The sequence below is a fragment of the Triticum aestivum genome, chromosome 6D, assembly GCF_018294505.1.
Source record: "Triticum aestivum cultivar Chinese Spring chromosome 6D, IWGSC CS RefSeq v2.1, whole genome shotgun sequence".
In the NCBI taxonomy this organism is placed as follows: Eukaryota; Viridiplantae; Streptophyta; class Magnoliopsida; order Poales; family Poaceae; genus Triticum; species Triticum aestivum.
Window position 1 is genome coordinate 133,613,317 of NC_057811.1, and position 25,887 is coordinate 133,639,203.

The window sequence follows — 25,887 nt, forward strand, 5'->3', positions numbered from 1 at the left end:
CAAGCGCGTCCCAGACCGAAACATGGTTCCCCCCACCCGTCAGATTCCCCATTCGTACTCCGTGGGCACCAAAACTACCTCTCTACCAGCAGCGAAACCCCGGCGTCCTCCGTCCGCCACCCCATCCCACCCATCAACCACCGCCCTCCTCCATCACGCCGGAGCCGATACCCCGACGTCATCGTCCACCGCAACCTCAACTGCAACGCCCTCCATGGCTAGTAGTTGAAGCCGAGGCCGAGCCGTCCGTATCCGAGCCAGTTCAACCACGCCATCCTGCGCCTCACCGCTGCCGCTCCAACTTCGCCACCCTCCACCGCACCGGAGCTGTTCTTGCTATGCCGTCCTTCGCCGCCTCGGATCTGCTTCCCCTCCGCCGACATACGGCCACGGCAACACAGTCAACAATTTGGCCGTGGGTTCGTCCAAGCCTGCACCCTCCAGAACATCGGTTTCCCTGGTAAAAAGAAGAAGATCGGCGCGACATGTGGAGGTGACCACACCGGCAACCGAAAAAGGTACTCCTCTTCCCTTATTCGTGCAAATCTTACGTCTCTGCTTGCACGGTATTCATCCCACAGAAGACACTAGTTGACCGCTTCTTCTTGATACTAGATGTTCCTAGTAACTCGCGATGCACAAGGTTTCTCCTCATATACTATTTCACCTTAGCTAGAGGTCCGTCGCCCCCCTGAATTTCAATTTTTGGCCAGTTGATTCCCAATTAACGGAAGCATTCCCCGGCGTAACAGGCGCTAGTACGCCTATTACGCCGGGGAAGCAACGCCTTGGTGTTTATCTTAGGGGCGTGTGCGGCCTAGAGCTACTGGCGCCTGATCTGGAGGTCGACCAGTATTAAAGGGATGGCCTGGGGGCGCTGCCAAGCACGGCGATGGTGTGAGGTCGATGGGAGGGCGGGGCGGCGGAGGCAGGGGTCTGGGCCGGTGGTCGCTGGTGGTTCGAGAAAGATCGTCAACAGTGACTGGCGGGAGGTAGACGAAGGCCATCTGCCCGTTCCTTATAGATCGGACGGTTCATTAAAAAAATTGACTAACCTATTTACTTTCAGTCGACTGTTATGTTAGATATGACCACATGTGGTGGTGTGCTGGAGGAGTACCTGCATTTCCTGTGCTCATATATTACAAAATCATACGGAGTAGAATCTAATTTTGTTTGCCATGCAATGTTGTAGAGCTATCATATGTCTCCTGTCATTTATTTTTGAGCCACCTACTATCTGCTACTTTTACAGTGCACTAGTTCTGCACACACTTCACCCTTACTCTCACTATTGTTTTTTTATGCAAGGGTATTTCAGACTCTGCTGCCATGAGAGAAGCCAAACAGAAAAGAGAGAAGTCGCTCCAGCTTCGTGTGCGGTTAGGCAAGACACGTTACAGCGCTATAAAGGGTGCAGTGTCAGCAGATGGAGACGGTAAACGTAGCTCTGGAGTTGATGACCTCGCTCGCAATGAACCACCATCCCAGGTGCTTACTTTAACTTCGCGGTGTCATATGTGGTTGCATGTTCCATATGGTGTCTAGCTTGTATTCGAAAGGCTGAAGTCGGTAAGATAAGGAATGATATTTTTTACATGAACCACCATCCCGTGAGCACCAGAAGACAAATAGCTAGTCAGGGCACTGGCCGAGCCAGTGACAAGCCCAGCAAAGATAGGCATCACCTGGAAGCCAACTAAAAAGCTGCGATGGTGGCGAAGCAGCCCGCCTCCCACCAGGCTCTCAGGTCCTAGATGATCATGCTCACCACTCCAGCCGGATGTCTAGCTTGTATTGCTTCCAATTTGGTTAAATTGCATCTGCTTAGCTTACACATTATACCTTTGAATATGACATGCCTTTCTGTTTTTGGTACATACTAGTACATCTGTGTATTAACCATGTTCTTACATCAAACTAATGTTCTTGTGTATCCCTCATCAATCACTTATGACGAGGCAGGCAGGCAAGGGGACTACTCCTCATTTAAAGAATGCAGCGTCAGCCTCCCGACATGATTCTCAAGAAACAGAAATGCTAGATGAAGATAGTGAACGTAGCTCTGTAGTTGATTACAGCATTTCCCCTACACTAGCATTGTAGGTGCTCGCTCTAACTTGGCAGCGTGATATGTGGTTGCATGTTGCATATGGTGTCTAGATTGTAATTCTTCCAATCTGGTTAAACTGCATGTGCTAGTCTCCTTAGCTTATACATAATACCTGTTAATGTGACATGCCTTCCTGTATTTAGTACATAGTACATCTGTCTATTAAGCATGTCCTTACATAAAACTATTGTTTTTTTGTATCCCGCATCAATCAACATGACGAGACACCTTTAGTATATGCAGTGCGATATTAGTTGCATCTTTCATATGATTTATAGCATGCGCTGCTTCTAATTTGTTGAAATTCCATTTATGATGGGACGCTTTTAACTTGGCAGAGTCATATTGGTTGCATCTTTCATGTGGTGTCTAGCTTGCATTGCTTCTTATTTGCTAGAATGGTTTCTGCTTAGTTTACACAAACAGTTGTGAACATGCCATGCCATCCTGTTTTTTGTACATATTCCATCCTGGTATCATGTGTTTGCCTTACATCAAAGTAGTGATTGTCAGTATCATGCATGAATGAGTTCTGAAGAGAGAATTTTATTGCTTTTTCTTGTCGGTTTTACTTGACAATTCAAAATCAATAAAGCGGAAGGAAGTTAGCAAGGCAGCGGATAAAGGTGCTCCTTCCGGCACGGAGGTCCTCTACAGTTTCTACTCCTCCACACCCCAAGATGATTTCCAAGACAACACATGCATAGACACTCAACAAAGTTGTGTTTATGATGAGCACGTCTCCCCTAGTGCAGCATCACCGGTGCTCCCTCTAACTTGGCACTGTTATATGTGGTTGCATGTTATGTGTGATATCTAGCTTGTATTGCTTCTAATTTTGTTGAATTCCATCTGCTTACTTTACACATTATACTTGAATAAGACACGTGTTCCTGTTTCTAGAACATACAATATTTGTCTATCACACCATGTTCTTACGTCAAATTACTACTGTTGTGTAACCTGCAACAATCACTTATCATAAGACACGTTAGACTTCGGAGTGTGATATAGGTTACATCTCACATTCTTTTCTAGCTTGTACTACTAATTTGTTGAAATGGCACTTATGACGAGACAGTTTTAACATGGTAGAGTGATATTCGTTGCATCTTTCATATGGTGTCTAGCTTTCATTGCTTCTAATTTGTTGAAATGCCTTCTCCTTAGTTTACACATCATAAGCTGTGAATATGCAATGCTGTGAATATGCAATGGCACTAATGACGAGAGACCTCTAACATGGTAGTGTGATGTTGTTTGCATCTTGCATATGATTTATTTCTTGTACTGCTTCACATTTGTTTAAACGCCATTTATGATGAGACACTGTTAACTTGGCAGAGCGATATTTGTAGCATCTTTCATATGGTGTCTACCTTCCATTGCATTGCTTCTAATTTGGTGAAATGTCTTCTTCTTAGTTTACACATCATAGTTCTGGTTATCTCTTCCGTCCTGTTTTTCATACATATTACATCCTCCTATCATGTGGTTGTCTAACATCAAAGTTCAGTTCGTCTGCATCACGCATCAATTTGTTCTGAAGAACTAAATTGTTATTCATTTTTCTTGTCGGCTTGACTTAACATGGCACAGAGAAAGAGGAAGAAACACAGAATGGCAGGGAATGAGAAGCGGATGAATCCTGCAGATTCTGCTGGTACTGATGGTGCAATAGAAGGTCAAAGTCCAGCGGAAAATTCTACAAACCCGGTATCCCATGCTACACGAGTTGCAAAAAAAGCCAAACAGAAACAAATAGCTGCCACCAAACAAGCAGAGACAGCCCTAGTTCTTGCAACACCTACCACAGTACTACCAGCTGCACGACTTACTCGTGCGTCAACTGAGCTAGCAGCATGTTCCCAAGCTCCCTTGCCACCTGACACTACTTCCCAAGCACTCTTGACACAAGATGAGTTGGCAATATCAGATGAACCTTGTGAGCTTCAACAGCAAGAAGGTAGTTGCTGGAGTCAAGTTACAGTTGCATGCTTCTTTATATGTAGTCTCACAGTTTGATGTACACTAACACTTCCTATGTTCGTTGTTGGACTAGCACCTAGGCGCAAGAGGAAACAAACATCAGGGATAATCCTCGATAGGTTAACTAAATCTAGAGGAGGAAGAATGGAGATCCGTTTTGAGGCAGGTTTAAAAAGGCCACGTGATGCTACAGAGTCAGCCAAGTTAGTATCAGAGGCAGCGGTTGCCGTTAGGTGTCATGTACGTATCCTCCCAACATGGATTTAGTACAGGAATGACAAAGACGAAACCCAGTTCAACACCTTCCTCGACCATTTATCTGTAAGTATGGTTATGTATGGAAACTAGTAATATCGTCTTGCTCTGTCCCATACTTTCTAGGTTGCTGATAATGAGACTCCCATAATTTTCAACAGATGAGGTTCAAGTTGGGTAGCCAAGATGATGCAACCAGACAAGCTTGCACCCATGTTTTCAAGTCTGCTCTGCGACAGTATCGGTATAACTTGAGGAAAACTCACTTTGAAGGCAAGGCTAACAGTGAACTTTCCCAAACATCTCCAGTGGAAAATATATCGGATGAAGACTGGAGGGGCCTTGTTAAACACTGGTCTGATCCGAAGTATCAGGTACATTATATATATGTGATCAGATCACATGTTGAAGTCCTATTTACGCATGTGCCACACAAATATATCTTCTTGTAGGTGAACTGTTCAAAGAACAAGGCCAACCGTACGAAAGTGAAATTCCAACAGACAACAGGATCTCGTAGCTATATTGCACACTGCGAGGCTCTTGTAATTAGCTGTTGTTTCACTCTTTTCGCTGTACCATATTATCTGATCTATATTGACTTGTTCGAAATGCAGAGGAAAGCCCGCAAGGACCAAAAAGTACCTGAACCAAATGTTGTGGAAATCTTCAAGGACTGTCACACCAGCAAGAAGAAGGGCATGACTACACCAGTCAAAGCCGCTGTTGTAAGTCCTTAATCCTCATCCCTTTTAACTACTACTTACTCTGACTTGTGCCTTGAACTGCATGGTTTGTAGCCAATGTCTATTACTCTTTTAAATTTTATACACAATTGTCTTAGCGTATCATTGCACCTTACAAGGTTTAAAAGAGAGGAGTGATGTTCCTTTGATCTTGACCCGTAATCTAGTTCCGTGCTGGACTTGCCCACACAATGTTACAATTGCATGTTTGTCTGTTCTCACTTGTTTTGTGATATGAATGATGTCATACTATGCTTACCGTATTATAAACTTCGTCTCTTTATCCTTAGCCCTCAATACAATGTGAAGAAATAGACAATACATTAGCGATGGTACATGGTCATATGTTTGGAACCTGGTTTTATTATGTACTTTGCAATAAAATACAACTAATATTTTACATGGGTTCACCAGAATAAGTTCTGTATATAGACCAAAGCTATTTTGTTTGGTTTTGCTGCCTCCTTAATATCTTCTGTTCTAGTACTACTAATGTAAAACCTCAACTTTTCAGCAAGCTATGGAAAAAATGGTGGAACCGCCACCTTCTGAAGGTGGCGAGGCAACTATAACCGCAATGTCAGCTCTTGCTGCAGTGGGTCAGTACCTGTCCACTAACAGTGCAAAAAGCACGTTCCTGCGTAATACTGGGTTGGTTGTTAAGGCAATATCGTCCAAACTGCCTCATGATAAAGATATGCAAGCTCAAAGCGATGTTGTATCTGCACTCCAGACACAAGACCATTCCCTAACAGAGACCCTTTGTGAAACAAGGAGAAACATTGCTCAATGTCGTCAAGATATGCATGGTTTTGAAACCAAACTATCAGACATTTGCTATGTTGTTCAGGAGCCTAGGGGAAATGAAGGCGAGGGTTATGGTGCTGCATCGGACAATACAGCATGAAAACGTAACAGTCAGGTCAAATGAACTGAGCTTCTGAACTTCTGGTGGTGCATTTATCTGCTAGACTGTTAAGTTTTATGCCAACCTTCCTTTTGTTATATAGTTGTAATTTGTTTTGGTGTGATACAAAATTTATTCTTAACGTGCAGCCACCGGCTGAAGAAAGCAGCAAGCCATTTTTGTATAGTGTAGGGTGTTCCCTATATTTGCACTGGTGGCGATCTTTGATGCCGAGTGGATGTAATCTGTGCAATCGCCTTAATAGCCTAGCATTAGTTTCGGCCTTATTTATTTCCTAGTCTTCTTTTTCCCTGGTTTGCTAGTGGCCACAACTACCATGGGCCATATACGGGCCATAGGATCCATGGGTCTCCTACGGGCCGTCGATAAATGGGCCTGTAATCGGTGGGCCTCGGGCCGTCGGATAAATGGGTCTACATGGGCCGTAATCGGGCGTAATTGGTATCGGCCCAGCACGGTAATAGGCCGTTAACAGGCCGTAGGACAGCAAAGGCTTAATTCTGTCACAGGCATAACGGGTCGTTAATGGGCCAGAATATAGGACGGGCTGGAAACGGCGCAACGGGTTAACAGGCCAGAAACGGGCTGACTCTTGCCATGGGCCGAATTTGGCCCATTACGGTAACAGGCTAGTAACGGGCTGACTCTTGCCATGGGCCGAATTTGGCCCATTAGGGGAACGGGCCAGTAACGGGCGGACTCTTGCCATGGGCCGAATTTGGCCCATTAGGGGAACAGGCCAGTAACAGGCCGGAAGTAATCAAGGACCGAAAAGGAGCCCAAGAACGTATGGGCCGTCAATAGGCCGAAAGCTAACACGGGCTGGAAACGGCCCATGTAAATCACGGGTCGTTAACGGGTATAAAGAAAATTACTGTTCATTATGGGCTAGAGTCACCGTGGGCTTGTAAAGGGCCGAAAGATACGAAGGCCTCATATGGGCCGAAAGACGTCGTGGGCCATACATGGGCCGAAAGTGAAATGGGGTGGTGTTATATTCGACGGCCCACATGATGTTGTTGGGTTGATTTCCTTTAGGGCCTAACAGGCCGTGAGTTAATGGGCCGTAAAATGGGCTATTTGCGAAGAGACCGTTAACAGGCTTTTCATGGGCCAGCTCGTTAACTTTTGACCAAGTCAAACGGGTCGGCTTTGTAAGCTAAATGGGTCAGTGGTGGGCCGTGGCAAGTGTCGACATATCATAGGCGCCTATCTGACCCACTAACGAGCTGACACGTGTTTCGTCCGGCCAATAAGAATTTTACACGTGGAAATTTCCCATTGGTCGGGGCTGTTAACGGGTTATCGGATCCAAAACCCGACCCGATAGCTTAACGGCGTTTCGTTACGGTGGATGCCACGTGTCGGTCACCCTTGACGAAAGCACTTCTGTGACGCGCGATTTATCGTCATGGAAGTGGACACTTCCATGATGATAATTTTGGTAATGTCATGGAACACTTCTACGACAGCACAGGTATGACTATCTTGATTCTGTCATAAAATCGTCATGGATGTACATGCATGACAAAAAACGCGACCTACTATGACAAACACGTATCATCACAGAAGTGTATTTTTTTAGTGAAGAGATGGAAAGGTGTACAGTGGATGAGTTTATCCTCTGGCACCATTGGACAAACGCATTTAATATGCTGCCGACGTGCCCCTCTCGCTTTATCGGAGACGGCAAGGAAGCACGTCCCAGCTGTCGTCGCCTCGCCTGGCTTCAACACGCGTCCGAGCTGACGAGGCGTCGTGGCGCCACGTTGGCTGGCTGCTAGGCTGGCGCGGTGGTGGAGCCTTCACGAAGATCTGCATGCCACCACGTAGGTGCTTGCTGGGTCGGTCGTGGAGGCCGCTCGTCGCCACGCGGGTGCCTGCTCAGCCGGTTGAGCCGGCAGCTGCATGGGGACGGCGATGGTGTCTTGGCAGGCGTGGGCCTGGCTGTGGTCCTGCTGATGCCCTCGGCAAGGGCCTTGCCGGGGGGCCGGCAAGGGTCTTGCCGCGGCGCCGCGGTCGTCCCCGGCAAGGCGCTTGCCGAGGGTCTCGTGGATTTCCTCGGCTAGGATACCGCCGAGGGTCGTCGTCTTCTGGTCCTCATCTGATCTTGTGTGTTTATGATCTTGACGAAGATCTGCATGCCACCACAGAGGTGCCTCCCGAGCCTTGGTTCCAATGTGGTTTGTTGGTGGTGTTGGAACCCGTGGGCTCAAGGGTGGCACACTCTGCTGGCGTCGGGCAAGTTGCCCTGGCAAGGCTCTTGCTGGGGCTGCGGAGGCCATCCCGGCAAGGGTCTTGCCGGGGGAGTCCACCTTGCTCTCTTGCCCTTTGTGTCTCTGGTCTTGGCGTTGCCTTGGCTGTCTTGTGCTCCGCCCTCCCTCCGGCTTCCCTCCTCTGCCCTGCTAAGTGTGGTCGTGGGCGCGGCTCTGACTGCCCGTGCACAAGTAAAGGGGTCAGGAGAGCCCCTACTTTTGTACACCGACAATATTCATACCCTTGAAGATCGTGATGCGGAAGTGTTGCAAGAACGTGGTTGGTGGAGTCGTACACGCAGCGATTCACATCGCGGTCGATTCCGTCTAAGCGCCAAACAACGGCGCCTCCGTGTTCAACACACGTGCAGCCCGGTGACGTCTCCCACGCCTTGATCCAGCAAGGAGGAGGGAGAGGTTGGGGAAGACAACTCCGGCAGCGGCACGACGGCGTGCTGGTGGTGGAGTAGCGTGGTTCTCCAGCAGGGCTTCGCCAAGCACTACGAGAGACGAGGAGGTGGAGAGGTAGGGATGCGCCAAGAGAGAGAGACAGAGAGACATTCGTATATGGCAGCCCCAAAACCCCCAATATATATAGGAGGAAGGGAGGGGGTGCGCCCCCTCTAGGGTTCCCACCCTAGGGGGGCGGCAGCCCTAGATGGGATGGAGGGGGGCGGCCAAGAGGGGCAGAGAGGGGGCGCACCCTAGGGTGGGCCTTAGGACCATCTGCGCCTAGGGTTTTCCCCCTCTCCCCTTTGCTACGCCTTGGGCCTTGGTGGGAGGCGCACCAGCCCACTCAGGGGCTGGTCCCTTCCCACTCTTGACCCATGCACGCCTCCGGGGCAGGTGGCCCCTCCCGGTGGACCCCCGGAACCCTTCCGGTGGTCCCGGTACATTACCGGTGATGCCCGGAACACTTCCGGTGTCCAAATCCTCACTTCCTATATATCGTTCTTTACCTCCGGACCATTCCGGAACTCCTCGTGACGTCTGGGATCTCATCCAGGACTCCGAACAACATTCGGTAACCACGTACATACTTTCCCTATAACCCTAGCGTCATCGAACCTTAAGTGTGTAGACCCTACGTGTTCGGGAACCATGCAGACATGACCGAGACATCTCTCCGGCCAATAACCAACAGCGGGATCTGGATACCCATGTTGGCTCCCACATGTTCCACGATGATCTCATCGGATGAACCACGATGTCGGGGATTCAATCAATCCCGTACACAATTCCCTTTGTCTACCGGCATGATACTTGCCCGAGATTCGATCGTCGGTATCCCTATACCTTGTTCAATCTCGTTACCGGCAAGTCTCTTTACTCGTTCGTAACACATCATCCCGTGATCAACTCCTTGGTCACATTGAGCTCATTATGATGATGTCCTACCGAGTGGGCCCAGAGATACCTCTCCGTCACACGGAGTGACAAATCCCAGTCTCGATTCGTGCCAACCCAACAGACACTCTCGGAGATACCCGTAGTGTGCCTTTATAGCCACCCAGTTACGTTGTGATGTTTGGCACACCCAAAGCATTCCTACGGTACCCGGGAGTTGCACAATCTCATGGTCTAAGGAAATGATACTTGACATTAGAAAAGCTTTAGTAGACGAACTACACGATCTTGTGCTATGCTTAGGATTGGGTCTTGTCCATCACATCATTCCCCTAATGATGTGATCCCGTTATCAATGACATCCAATGTCCATGGCCAGCAAATCGTAACTATCTATTGATCAACGAGCTAGTCAACTAGAGGCTCACTAGGGACATGTTGTGGTCTATGTATTCACACATGTATTACGATTTTCGGATAACACAATTATAGCATGAACAATAGACAATTATCATGAACCAGGAAATATAATAATAACCACTTTATTATTGCCTCTAGGGCATATTTCCAACACCCCGAACCAGTCAAGTTTCCCACTCCTCTCCGTCTGCGACTCCACTGTCGCGTCTTCCCCATCTTCGGGTCGTTCCAGTCTGGGGCCTCGCCGTCGTCCACCGCCTCGCTGTGCTCGGCGCGGCGTGGTCAACAAACGAGAGTCATTGGAAGAGGACTGTATGTGGAGAGCCTGACGGTTGGGAACCATGAGTTCCATGGTCGCACACAAGGAGATTTCCTCCTTATTGAGCTGTTTCCTCCCCCTGACAGCTGCGACCCACCGGATGTATCTTCGCACGGAAGGAAGTGCCTCCTTGTTATGCGAAAAAAAACTATTCCTCTCGATGACAGCTGGGACCCGGCAGATTTGGTGGCTGACTTGTGGGCCTACTAAGCAGATGTGTACGCAGGGCTTTGTCAACTTAATCAACAAATGATTCTAGCAGCTGGTGAGTGAGTCCTGGATTAAGGGGTCCTCGGACAGCCGGACTACGTACTTTGGCCGGACTGTTGGACTATGAGGATACAAGATTGAAGACTTCGTCCCGTGTCCGGATGGGACTCTCCTTGGCGTGGAAGGCAAGCTTGGCAATTCGGATATGTAGATCTCCTCCCTTGTAACCGACTCTGTGTAACCCTAGCCCCCTCCGGTGTCTATATAATCCGGAGGGTTTAGTCCGTAGGACAACAACAATCATAACCATAGGCTAGCTTCTAGGGTTCAGCCCCTACGATCTCGTGGTAGATCAACTCTTGTAATACTCATATCATCAAGATCAATCAAGCAGGAAGTAGGGTATTACCTCCATCGAGAGGGCCCGAATCTGGGTAAATAATGTGTCCCCCGCCTCCTGTTACCATCTGCCTTAGACGCACAGTTCGGGACCCCCTACCCGAGATCCGCCGGTTTTGACACCGACATTGGTGCTTTCATTGAGAGTTCCACTGCGCCGTCACCATAAGGCTTGATGGCTCCTTCGATCATCGGCAACGATGCGATCCAGGGTGAGGTTTTTCTCCTCGCACAGATCTTCGTATTCGGCGGCTTCGCACTGCGGGCCAACTCGCTTGGCCATCTGGAGCAGATCGAAAGCTACGCCCCTGGCCATCACGTCAGGTTTGGAAGCTTGAACTATACTGCCGACATCCGCGGAGACTTGATCTTCGACGGATTCGAGCCCATGTCAGGTGCCCCCCACAGTCACGACGAGTATGACTTAGCTCTGCCGTCGGACAGTGTCCGGGAGATCACACCTGCGTCTACTCCGGCCCTCGATCCGGAGCAGATCGCGTCGCCCGAGGAAGGGTGGATAGACGCCGCTACGGGGGCCGCGCACTCAGCGGCGATAGAGTCGGATGCTGACTTCACCCCCTATGAGACCTGTGCTGCCGGACACTTGGATTCGTCCCCGGCCACGGGCTCCGAACCGCCTGCGTCCGTGCCTATCGAATCTGTTTGGGCACCGATCATGGAGTTTTCCTCCGCGGATATCTTTCAGCACTCACCCCTGGGCGACGTGCTAAATTCATTAAGGTCTCTCTCCTTGTCAGGAGACCCTTGGCCGAACTATGTCCGGCTTGAGTGGGAAGCGGACGACGAAGAAATTCGTTCCCCACCCACCACCCACTTAATAGCCACTGTCGACGACTTAACCGACATGCTCGATTTCGGCTCCGAAGACATCGACGGTATGGACGATGATGCAGGAGACGAACAGGAACCACCGCCCACAGGGCGCTGGACTGCCACCTCATCGTATGATATATATATACATGGTGGACACCCCCAAAGAAAGCAATGGCGACAAGGCAACAAAGGATAATCCCCCCGAAAAGCAATCTAAGCACCGGCGTAATCGGCACCGCTCTAAGCCCCGCCATAGCAAAAGCAACGATACCGGCACAAGAGACAACAACGTTGCGGATAGTGCCGAAGACGAAGACAATCCCCTCCAGCCAAATTTCAAGCCGGAGGACGGGCAAGCTAGCCCTAAGGAACAGGCAGCAGACGGAGAATTAGAGGATGACAATTATATGCCTCTCTCCGAAGATGAGGTGAGCCTCGGCGACGAAGAATTTATCGTGCCTAAGGATCCCGTCGAGCAGGAGCGCTTCAAGCGCCGGCTTATAGCCACAGCAAAAAAGCCTGAAGAAAAAGCAACAACAGCTTCAAGCCGATCAAGATCTGCTAGCAGATAGATGGACTGAGGTCCTGGCGGCCGAGGAATACGAACACGAACGCCCAACCAAAAGTTACCCAAAGCGCAGGTTGCTACCCCAACTCGAGGAGGAAGCATTAAAGCCTACGCTTCCAGCGCATGATGCGGCTGACCGGCCACCTCGTGGCCGAGACAAAGTGGCATATCAGGCCGAAGTCCAGCCCGCACCCCACCGCCAGTTAAACAAAAACACCAAGGCCCGAGGCAACACGCAGGACCTGCGAGACGTATTGGAAAACAAAGCAGGACATAAAAGATCGATCTACGGATCACGAGGGCGCTCCCAAACGCGTGACGACGACCGTCATGTCGGATATACTAAAAGCAAATCCGGCCGGACCGAATACAGCAGACAGGACTTGTATGAACTGCGTCGTGATATAGCCCGGCACAGAGGCGCCGCACACCCACTATGCTTCACCGATGAAGTAATGGATCATGAATTCCCAGAAGGGTTTAAACCCGTGAACATTGAATCATATGATGGTACCACAGACCCCGCGGTATGGATAGAGGATTTCTTCCTCCACATTCACATGGCCCGCGGGGATGATCTACACGCCATCAAGTATCTCCCGCCCAAACTCAAAGGACCGGCTCGGCATTGGCTGAATAGCTTGCCGGCAAACTCCATCGGAAGTTGGGAGAACCTGGCAGACGCATTCCTGGACAACTTCTAGGGCACTTATGTGTGACCACCGGATGCTGATGACTTAAGTCAAATAATACAACAGCCCGGAGAGTCAGCCAGGAAATTCTGGACTCGGTTCCTAACTAAAAAGAACCAAATTGTCGATTGTCCGGATGCCGAAGCCCTAGCGGCCTTTAAACATAACATCCGTGACGAGTGGCTCGCCCGACATCTCGGCCAGGAGAAACCAAAATCCATGGCAGCCCTCACGACACTCATGACCCGCTTTTGCACGGGCGAGGATAGCTGGTTGGCCCGTAGCAACGACACAGCAAGAAACCCTGGCACATCAGAGGCCAGAGATAAAAACGGCAAACCCCGACGCAACAAACACAAGCGCCGCAAATATGGTGAAAACACCGAAGATACGGCAGTTAATGCCGGATTCAGTGGCTCTAAGTCCGGTCAGCGGAAAGGGCCACTCAAAAATAACAATTCGGGTCCGTCCAGTCTGGACCGCATACTCGACTGTCAATGCCAAATTCATGGCACCCCAGGAACGCCAGCCACCCATACAAATAGAGAATGCTAGGTCTTCAAACAAGCCGGCAGGACAGGCGCCAAAAACAAAGATGGGGGGTCCCAAAGCGATGATGGCGACGGAAAGCCCAGATCACCAAAAACACAGGAGGGCAAAAGAAATTTCCCCCGCAAATCCAAACGGTGAACGTGGTAAACAACACCCACATTCCCAACCCGGACCGGATGCGCACCCTTAGGGATGCCGACTTAACGGAACTAGTCGTCCCACAATATAAACTAGGGCCGGTCACCTTCAACCACATGGACCGTCCGGTTAACGCCAATCAGGGCAATCCAGCCGCACTAGTCCTCGACCCAATAATTGATGGGTTCCACCTCACACGAGTCCTTATGGACGAAGGCAGCAGTCTAAACCTGCTTTACCAGGACACAGTGCGCAAGATGGGCATCGATCATTCGGTGATCAAACCCACTAAAGGCACTCTCAGAGGCATTATACCAGGTGTGGAAGCCAGCTGTACAGGCTCCATCGCCCTTGAGGTAGTCTTCGGATCACCAGACAATTACCGTACTGAAGAGTTAATCTTCGAAATCGTCCCTTTCCACAGTGATTATCAGGCACTGCTCGGACGAACCGCGTTCGCTCGATTCAACGCGGTGCCACATTATGCCTACCGTAAGCTCAAGATGCCCGGTCCACGCGGCGTCATCACGGTTAAGGGCAAGGCCGAACTTTCCTTCGGCAGCAACGAGTACACCGCTGCCTTAACATCAGAAGCAACGAGCAGCACCTTGCAACCGAACCTCGAGTCGACGGCCAGGCTCCCGGACACCGCCAAAGGGCTCCAAACTACTTCACGGCAGGATAGCCCGGCTCGTCCAGAGCTCAATTAAACACTCCGGCAAAGACCAGGATAGGCCGCACACAGCGGCTCAACCGCTCTCCGGCACACAAACATTTCTTACATTTCCTTCGCAGGTTCACCTTTGCGCCGACCAAGATGGGCGATATGGAGGCAGCTCGAACGCGCAAGGGAATCCTTAGATATTTCCCGCGATGACCATCCGACTATACTCCGGATCCACACACAGCTCCTTCCCCCCTGGTCTCAGCAGGTTCCATAGTCATATTTCTTTTTTATCACATTACATGTACTCATACACATCGACGTACTATTCAAATACAACATGTGGATTTACATGACGCTTGTCTGTTGTTATTTCCTATTAAAATTCTTTTTGTCAAGTGGCATCCGTACACCGTGATACGCCTTAAAACATGCCAGGGGCTTCGTTTTACCATAATACGGCAATAAAGTCCGAACACCTTCACGGAAGTTCGGCACCCCGAACCTATAGCATTATATGCATCAGCTCCGAATCATGTCTTGGGTCAATAGTTGGGTTTGCCCGGCTCCCATGTTTTGGTGCCTTACGTTCCGCTATATTGGCTAAGGTAGCACTGGGAGAACTACTGCGATTGTGTCCCGGTTCTTCTGGACGAGCACCTCAGTAGAGAAAGCCGAAAACTGACTGTCATGATACGGCCAGAGCTGGTCAGCTGTTCGAGAGGTTGTAAAATCTTTAAGGATTTCTCCGCATAATGCCATAACCAATGCAGCGTGCGATGGATCGGCTTTTCTTCCGATCAGGTGCTTATAGAGCCCTTCGTGCGGTCTTCCAAACACCAGGGGCTGCGCCTACCTTCCTAAAGCTCCTATGGCTAAGTGAGAGTGATAAAGCCCTATAGTCCGATTGCCTAGTTCGTTGTGCTGAATACCTCCTTCGAAGGACCCAAAACTGGGATAAAGAGTGATCAGGTTTATCCCGAACACTCCCGTACTTCTTACGTGGGGGCAGAAGCCGACGATTGGCCAACTCTCAGGTTTAATATATAAAACGGCCGCGCAGGAGGATAAACTTTTATATAACAGGCAATAAATAATATAAATGACCTTGTTCAAATATTACAAAGGACAACATGATTTGCATTCATGGAAATATAATGTCCTTGGTGCATAGCTCCGCTGCAAGGTAGGATCCTTTCAGGACACCCTCATAATATAATTCGGGCTTGCGGTGCTCCTTCCCCTCTGGCGGTCCTTCGGTCATCAGCTTTTTAGCATCCATCTTCCCCCAGTGCACCTTTGCGCGGGCGAAGGCCATTCGCGCACCCTCTATACAGACCGACTGCTTGATGACGTCAAGTCAAGGGCAGGCACTCACAAGACGCTTCACGAGCCCGAAGTAGCTGCTCGGAATCGGCTCGGCGAGCCATAGCCGGATAATCAAATCCATCATGGCTAGTTCCACCGCCTTATGCAATTCGATCAGCTGTTTCAGTTGATCGACAAAAGGCACCGGATAATTCGGTGCCAAATACTGCGACCAGAAGAGCTTATCCGCAGTGTTCCTTTCTTCGGCTCGGTAGAATTGGGCGGCATCCGATATGCTGCGGGGCAACTCCGCAAATACCCCTGGAGAAATCCGAATTCAATATTAGAAACATAATTTTCTCCTCAAATACTTGCTTCACATGGAAAAAAGCCTTACCCGCCGCGATCTTGCTCGCCTCTTGGATCTCCTGCAGGCCGCTGTGGGTTTCCCCCCAGGCATCGCTCGTGGCCTGATGAGCCTTGGTGAGTTCGGATTCTTTTTTCCGTTAAACTCTGCTCCAAGGTCTCGCATTTCTTCACGGCCTCTTGCAGCTCCTGCTCAGCTTCAATAACCCTGGCCTCGTGCTTCTCACGAAGAGCTTGCTCTGTGGCTGCCTTTTTCTCGGCCTCGGCCACAGCCTTCTTCAGAGCCTCGACTTTGGTCATCATCCCTAGCGCAAATTATGAAACACATTTCATCATATTGAAAATTCGTTCGCAATAAACGCGAACAATCCTTGTGCATACCTTATTTATCTCCCAACTGCATTTTCAACTGGCCAAGTTCTTCTTTGGCCCGCTCCAGACTTTGATTCAGTCCGGAGACCTCTACAGCATGAGAGGCAGCAGCCGCTATAGACGCCTGCTCATAAAAAAAGATAGATAGATGTCACACTACTGGAATCAGCTAATTTGCCATCTGCCAGCTCTTTGCCGTCTGCTAGCTGACGGCAAAGAAGCTCTTTGCCATCAGCTACCCGAAAGCAGACGGCAAAGAAACGGCAGACGACAAAACAGGTCTTTGCCATCTGTTGTCTCTTTGCCGTCAGCCAGCGGACGGCAAAGATTCTTTGCCGTCCGCTGGCTGACAGCAAAGAGAGAGGTGGCCCCCACCCCCCCCCCCGCCCGTTTAGGAAAACTTAACGCCCCACTTCTTTGCCGTCTGCTAGCAGACGGCAAAGAGAGATAAAGGCGGACGGCAAAGACTGGCGGACGGCAAAGAGCAGACTAAGTAACGGCCCCCACCCCCCCCCCCCGCCCGTTACTCTCTCTTCTCTCCCTCTCTCCTCCCCGACGCGCCCCGCCACCAGAGATCCCACGTCCACCGCCGTCGCCGCCGCCCACCGCCGCCCTCGCCCCCGCACCCGCTTGGCACATCGACCACCACCCCTCCGCCCCCACCCCACCCGCTGACGCCCCGTCGCCCCGCCACCCGCCGCCCGGCACCGCCCCCGACGCCCCGTCGCCCCGCCACCCGGCGTCGCCCCCGCCGCCCGGCACCGCCCCCGCCGTCCGGCGCCCCCCGCCACCGCCCCCGCCGACCGTCCCGTTGCTCCGGTGAGGGACTAGTTCTTTTTTTTCTGTTTTTTCATTTTTTTCTGTTTAATTGTTAGTGCTAGATTGATGCCGTTAGCCACTTAACGGACTGACAGCGCAATTATTGCCGTCTGCTCTCTTTGCCGTCCGCTGCAGACGGCAAAGGCCCTTTGCCGTCAGCCGCCCGGAGGCGGACGGCAAAGTAGCTCTTTACCGTAGCCTACTTTGCCGGAGCCTTTTGCCGTCCGCCGTTCATGCCTTTGCCGTCCGCCGTGGCAGACGGCAAAATAGCTGATTCCTGTAGTGTCATCAAGTGAGTCTTCCTGCAAACATAAATTTGATCCTCTGTCCGATTCTTTCTTTCACCGAACAGTGTATCAGGGGCTACTATACATACCATGACACTCTTCGAAACCTCATAAAACATACCTCAAAACCTTTTATAAGGCTGATACAGGCTTCATTCAGTCCACTCTCAGCAGACTAAATCTTCTCAATCACCGCACCCATAAGGGCACGGTGTTCATCAACGATGGAGGCGCTCTTCAGCGCCACCAACAAAGCATCCGACACCTCTGGTTGGACAGAGGTTGCTGGTGGAACAGGCACGCCCCCTCCAGCTGAGGGAGGCTGCCTGCTTGATTCTGGAGCCGTATTGGTCTCCGGAATTGCATCCGGCTGGGAGCGGAATTCAAGATGGCCCCCGCCGTCAGCTCCTAGGGGAATCTTCTCCCCTATGTGTCCAGCCCCTGAAGTCTAACCTCCAGGCGCCACCTTCACGGTCTTTTCCTCTCCTCCTTGGCCGGGGTCCTTCTGGGACGAAGCCTCGATGTTATTCACCTGTTTGGGGGAAGGGGCCTTCGGGGCGTCCCGCTCTCCATAGCGTCCGAGCTCAGCGAATCCTCTGATGAGGATTATTTGGTACGGGACCTCGCCGGACTACAAAAAATATGGCTCAGGTTAAGATATTATGCCATGATGAGTCTGGACGCATAAACATATTCAGACTTTATATACTCATGAGTTCACCAGGGGCTGGGCCCTGGGATCCCATGTCGGGCCGCTGTCGGCGGCAGTGGACTCTTCTGGAAGAGGAGCTTTTCCCCTTTTAGGCGACTCGGCCTCCAAGTGTGTGGAGGTCGTCCTCTTCTTTCTTCCCCCCGCGGGGGATTCATCTTCCTCCTCCTCCTCGTCCTCTTCGGAGGCGGAACGGGCATTGGAGCCTTCGGATATTGTGTCCAAAGTGCCACGGCGATGAAGGCCGCCCCGGGTCTTTTTGGCCTCCTTCTCGGCCGTCTTCTTCGGCACCTTGTAAGGCGCTGGGACCAGCATCTTCGTCAGAAGTGGGACGGCCGGTTCTTCGGGCAGCGGGGCCAGACAGTAGATCCGCCCCGCCTTCTTCATCCAGCCCTAGGAGAGTTGTGGAAAACACATTAAGCATTTCCTTTGGGTTATGCGGATAAAATGTATGATGACTTACCGAGCTTGTAGGGCGGGACAGTTGGTACCCGCGATCCTCGGCTGAGTCCGGCCATGATTTGCCGGACCTGAAAAGCACCTTCCAGATGTCTTTGTGCGAGGTGCCGAAGAGCTCTCGCAGGGTTTGGGGCTTGGCCGGATCGAATTCCCATAGATTGCAAGTCCGGTGTTGACAAGGCAGGATCCGGCGAACTAACATCACTTGAACTACATTGACAAGTTCGATGTTCTTGTCTTCCATATCTTTAACGCGCGTCTGGAGCACCGACAGCTCGTCGGACGAAGACCAGTTCAGGCCCTTCTTGACCCAGGATGTAAGCCGCAGAGGGGCTCCGGATCGAAACTCGGGAGTAGCGGCCCATTCTGTGCCGCGCGGCTCGGTGATGTAAAACCATTGCTATTGCCACTCCTTGACGGAATCATTAAAGGTGCATGTTCGCCATGTGACGTTGGGCATCTTGCTCACCATAGCACCCCCGCACTCGGCGTGCTCGCCGCCCACTACCTTGGGCTTCACATTAAAAATCTTCAGCCATAAGCCGAAATGTGGCGAGATGCGGAGAAAAGCCTCGCACACGACAATGAATGTCGAGATGTTGAGGAAAGAATTGGGGGACAGATCGTGAAGATCGATCCCGTAATAATACACGATGCCGCGAACAAACGGGTGGAGGGGAAACCCTAGCCTGCGGACAAAGTGAGGGAGGAATACAACCTTCTCGTGGGGTCCCAGAGTAGGGACGATCTGTCCCGCCGTCGGGAGACGGTGGCTGATTTTCTTGGCCAGGTACCCGGCCTCCCGAAGCTTTTTGATATCCTTCTCCCGGACGGTAGAGGCCATCCACTTGCCTCCTGCTCTGGATCCGGACATTTTCGGAAAGCCTTTGTGGGCGGAGAAGATGAATGATGAGGACATAGACCTGGGGTAGGGTAATAGGCCTAACCTATACCTCCTACCTAAGGTCTTGTCCTAGAAGCAAAGAGGTTCAGGAGTAAATAGAGGGGACCCAACAAAGGAGTCAAGTGCAATCCACTCGACCTACCATTCACTCGGAGACCCCCCCTTTTGTTTATGTCACTCGACCACTCAACCACTCGACGTGCAGAAGACCTAAAGCCACTCCGTGCAGCAACGGTCGGGCATTTACTCTTAGACTTAATAGTCATTTATATTATTTTACTACAGACGTTACCTGTAACGCTCCTACTTTATGAACATTGAACTCCTTGTAACGTGGGCTGGCTGGGGTCCTGGCGCACTCTATATAAGCCACCCCCTCCACTGGCACAAGGGTTCGCACCCCCTGTAACACACACGCATATAATCCAGTTGACCGTCTCCGGGCTCCGAGACTTAGGGTTGTTACTTCCTCCAAGAAGGGCCTGAACTCGTAAAACTCATGCGTACAGCTTCTCCATAGCTAGGACCTTGCCTTTACATCCCTACCCCCCATTCTACTGTCAGACTTAGAACCACGACAGTTGGCGCCCACCTTGGGGCAGGTGTTTTAGCAACTTTTTGGAGAAGTTGCAATTTTTCCGATCCCCATCAGCATGGTTTCAGGCGGAGGATTGACCGAGGGCTGCGAGATCCGTCTCCGCGCGCTCGTATTCGTTGCCGACGACTCCGCTTGGCTCCAAGAGGCTCCACTCAACATCGAGGCGCTCCCCGTCCGCGGGGCAACGCACTTTCGCGCATGCGTCCGCGGCGTCCTCCTGCGGCAGCCGTCGACCCAGTATCGGTCGGCTCCTGTGGCGTCTTCACTCCCTGCAGCCCGCCGGCACAAGCGTTCCGGTCGGTCGAGGCTCCAGCGGTGGGTGAGGCACGCGGTGGCTCGCCAGTCGGCCACCCCTCAAGTCGCGGCAATCGAGCCCGAAGAAACTCTCTACGGCCTGTTCGACCTGTCGACTGGCTCCGTTGAGACTACATCTGAGTGCGACATCAGTGACCCTGCGGCAGAAGTCCTGATGATCAACGGACCGCGCAGTCCTCCTGGCTTCCCCCGCGTCGACGATGGTGATGGCGGAGGCGATCCGTCGCGTGCCCACGAGGAGTACCGCCCCGAGCCCCTCTCTTCGCAGTAGAGGGAAGAGCTTCGCCGCCGTAACATGGATGCACTTCACACTCCTATCGTTGGAGAAACCCCCGAGGCCCGGGCCTTGGAAGAGGTGCGCCTGGCCAACTTGGCTGAGCGCACCCGACTGGAGAATCTCCAGCACGCACTCGACGAGCGTGCTCGGCAGCGAGTTCCAGAATCCAGTCGACGTCAACTCTTTCCGCCTCCAACCCAGGTATATCGAACTCCGATTCAGAATCTCACGGCTGCTGCCCGAATAGCAAAGTCGATTCAGCCTTCCCAGTCAGAGGCTGGTAGGGGTTTGATGCAGATCCGAGCTTTGCTCCGGGCGGCGGGGGAGCAGAACACAGCAGTGTCACAGTCTCGGAATAGGATTCATAGTAGATCTGTGATGGAAGACACAGTTCAGTCGGCTCACAGCCTAAGATCGCCTCCAAGGCGTGAGGGACGTGGAGATCGACAGGATCAGTATAGTAACGGTGAGCAGTATGATCTTCGTCGAGTACCCACGCCTCCCCCTAGGAGTGGGTCATACGTGCCTCGGCAACACGATGACAGACACCCTCACAATGGTGGGCGAAGGATTCCAGTCGACCCCCGGGAGCCAGGCTTTCACGCTAGATCCATTCTCGTTCAAGGTCTGGTTGACAGGAACAGAGCACACAGAGATGGCCACGATAGAGATTACCCGACCGGCAGCAGGGTGCATGTTTCAGGTCCCGAGTGTTTCAGCAGAGCCATCAGAGCAGCAGTGATTCCTCCCAACTTCAGGTTGGCGACTGGAGTCAGCAAGTTCACTAGTGAATCCAAGCCTGACACTTGGCTTGAGGACTACCGAGTGGCTGTGCAGATTGGTGGTGGTAATGATGAAGTGGCCATGAAGCACCTTCCTCTGATGTTAGAGGGCTCGGCCAGAGCGTGGTTGAATCAGCTAGCACCTGGCAGTATTTATAGCTGGGAAGAGCTCGCTCGGGTGTTTGTCAGAACATTTGAAGGTACATGCAAATGACCAGCAGGGCTGACAGAGCTACTGTCTTGTGCGCAGAAGTCGAATGAAACTTTGAGAGATTATATCCAGAGATGGATCACATTGCACCACACGATGGAGAATGTGTCTGATCACCAAGAAATTTGTGCCTTCAAGGAAGGCGTCAAGTATCGGGAATTGAATCTGAAGTTCGGTTGGACCGGAGATATGTCTCTGAGTCGAATGATGGAAATCGCCACCAAGTATGCTAATGGTGAAGAGGAGGATCGGCTCCGGAGTGGCAAGCACAAAATAGTCGCCCACGAAACCGGGGGAGGGAACTCCAGTCGAAAGCAGAAGCGCAAAGCCGAGCCAGCTGCTCCCGGAGAAGCCTTAGCCGTGACTCAAGGAAAGTTCAAGATGGAAATGATGTGTTGGATTTACCGTGCCACATTCACACCAAAAAAGATGAGGAGGGTAATCTCATTTACCCGAAGCATACCACTCGACAATGTCGGCTCCTAATCCAGCAATACCGAGAGAAACAGCCCAAAGAGAAGGAGAAAGAGTCAGACAAGGTTGAGGATAAGGAAGAAGACGATGATGGTTACCCCCACGTCAATTCAACTCTGATGATTTTTGCTGATGTTGAGAGCAAAAGTCGACTGAAAGTCATCAACAGAGAAGTGAACATGGTCGCCCCAGCGACGCCCAGTTATTTGAAGTGGTCTCAGACTGCCATTACATTCGACCAGTCTGATCACCCAACACACATAGCCACCCCTGGGAGGCAAGCGTTGGTGGTCGACCCACTCGTCGAAGGCACTCGGTTGACTAAGGTTCTGATGGATGGTGGCAGTGGCTTGAATATACTGTATGCGGAGACCTTGAAAGGAATGGGGATTCCGATGTCCAGACTCAGTGAAAGCAATATGAGTTTCCATGGAGTTATTCCTGGCAAGAAGGCCGAATCACTCGGCCAGATCGCCCTTGATGTGGTTTTCGGTGATTCCAAGAATTACCGCAAAGAAAAGTTGACGTTTGAAGTCGTCGATTTCCAGAGTGCTTATCATGCTATTCTGGGCAGGCCGGCTTATGCACGTTTTATGGCTCGACCATGTTACGTGTACCTCAAATTGAAGATGCCTGGTCCCAAAGGAGTGATCACTATCACTGGCAATCAGAAGAAGGCAGAAGAGTGCTTCCAGAAGGGCTCAAAGATCGCCGATGCACAAATGGCAGTAGTGGAATTGCAGGAGTATCAAAAGAATGCAGATCCGAGTGATTTGTTGCGAGCAAAGAAGCCTGCCACGGATTCAGCATTTCAGTCGTCTGGTGAAACGAAGCGGATTCATATTCACCCGACTAATCCCAATGCTGCTCTGACTCACATTTCGACAACGCTCGACTCCAAATAGGAAGAAGCGATCATCCAGTTCCTCCGTGAGAACTAGGACATCTTTGCATGGAAACCTTCTGACATGCCGGGTGTTCCCAGGGGGCTGGCTGAGCACCGTTTGCGAGTCAACCCAAAAGTGACACCAGTCAAAGAACATCTTCGATGGTCCGCCGTACAGAAGAGAAAAGTGATCGGTGAAGAAGTAGCTCGGCTCCTAGCAGCTGAGTTTATCCAAGAGATTTACCACTCCGAGTGGTTAGCCAATGTTGTCATGGTCCCCAAGAAGGACGACTCACTTCGCATGTGCATTGACTTCAAGCATATCAATCGGGCCTGCCCAAAAGATCACTTTCCTCTACCCCGCATCGATCAAATAGTCGACTCGACTGCAGGGTATGAGCGCTTGTCCTTTTTGGACGCTTATTCCGGGTATCATCATATCCTACTGTATGGACCCGATGAGATAAAAACAGCTTTCATCACTCCATTTGGGTGCTTCTATTATGTCACCATGCCATTCGGCCTGAAGAATGCTGGAGCCACATTCATGAGGATGATTCAGAAGTGTTTACTCACTCAAATCAGTCAGAATGTGGAAGCATAGATGGATGACATTGTGGTCAAGTCACGTAAAGGTTCCGACCTGCTGGCTAACCTAGCTGAAACTTTTGCCAACCTCAGAAGGTATGATATCAAGCTTAATCCATCAAAGTGCACATTCGGAGTTCCGGGCGGAAAATTACTCGATTTTCTCATTTCCGAACGAGGGATCGACGCTAACCCAGAGAAAGTTGGTGCCATTCTCCGAATGAAACGCCCTGTGTGTGTGCACGATGTTCAGAAGCTTACAGGTTGTTTGGCCGCCTTAAGTTGATTCATTTCTCGCCTCGGTGAAAACGCATTGCCTCTTTACCAACTGATGAAGAAGTCTGATAAGTTCGAGTGGACTCCTGAAGCTGATGCAGCATTTGCAGAGCTCAAAGCCCTGCTTTCCACCCAGCCGGTGCTTGCTGCCCCAATCAGCAAAGAGCCTTTACTGCTTTACATTGCAGCCACGGGACAAGTCATCAGTACAGTACTTACGGTCAAGCGGGAAGAAGAAGGAAAATCCTATAAAGTTCAGCGCCCAGTATATTATGTTTCTGAAGTTTTGACTCCATCAAAGCAAAGATATCCACATTATCAGAAGCTTGTTTATGGGATTTATATGACCACGAAGAAGGTTGCACATTATTTCACAGACCACTCCATTACAGTCGTCAGCGACGCTCCATTATCAGAGATTCTGAACAACAGAGATGCAACTGGTCGAGTGGCAAAGTGGGCGATTGAACTTCTTCCCTTGGATATTAAGTTTGAGGCAAAGAAAGCTATCAAGTCCCCAGCAATAGCAGATTTCCTCGCCGAGTGGATCGAACAGCAACTGCCGACTCAAGTCCACTCGGAGCACTGGACCATGTTCTTTGACGGTTCCAAGATGCTGAATGGTTCCAGTGCTGGGGTGGTACTGGTATCTCCCCGAGGAGACAAGCTCAGATATGTTCTCCAGATTCACTTTGATTCCTCCAATAACGAAGCAGAATATGAAGCACTCTTATATGGGTTACGTATGGCCATCTCACTCGGCGACCGTCGCCTCATGGTCTACGGAGACTCAGATTTGGTAGTCAATCAAGTGATGAAGGAGTGGGACGTCAGAAGCCCAGCTATGACTGGTTACTGCAATGCGGTGAGGAAGTTGGAAAAGAAATTTGAGGGGTTAGAGCTCCATCATATACCCCGACTGAAAAATCAAGCAGCCGATGATTTAGCAAAGATAGGTTCCAAGAGGGAAGCCATTCCCAGCAACGTGTTTTCGGAACACATTCATACACCTTCAGTTCAAGAAGATCCTTTCACTAAAGAGCACCCGCAGCCTAAGAGCGCCACAGATCCGACTGAAGTCGAAGTCCCAGCCGTGGTCGACCTGATCATGGAGGTTTTGGTCATCACTCCCGACTAGACAGTGCCATACATCGCGTATATCCTTAGAAAAGAACTCCCAGAGGATGAAGAAGAGGCTCGACAAATCGTCCGTCGATCCAAAGCCTTTACTGTGATAAAAGGACAACTGTTTAGGGAAAGTGTAACTAGAGTCAGCCAGAAATGCATCACACCAGAAGAAGGTCGAGTGATCCTCAACGACATCCACTCGGGGACCTGTGGTCACCATGCGTCCTCTCGGACCATTGTGGCCAAAGCATACCGAGCCGGATTTTATTGGCCACGGGAAAATGAAATGGCGAAAGATATAGTCGACAAATGTGAAGGCTGCCAGTTTTACTCCAATATGTCCCACAAGCCTGCGTCAGCCCTGAAGACTATTCCACTTGTCTGGCCCTTTGCCGTTTGGGGATTGGATATGGTCGGACCCCTGAGGACTTGTAGGAGCGGCTTCACTCATGTGCTTGTAGCAGTCGACAAGTTTACCAAGTGGATTGAAGCCAAGCCTATCAAGAATCTTGAAGCCAGTACTGCTGTCAGTTTCATCAGAGAATTGACATTCAGATATGGAGTTCCGCACAGCATCATCACTGACAACGGGTCGAACTTCGATTCTGATGAGTTCAGATTCTTCTGTGCTTCCCAAGGCACGCGAGTCGACTATGCTTCAGTCGCCCACCCCCAGTCGAATGGACAAGCAGAAAGAGC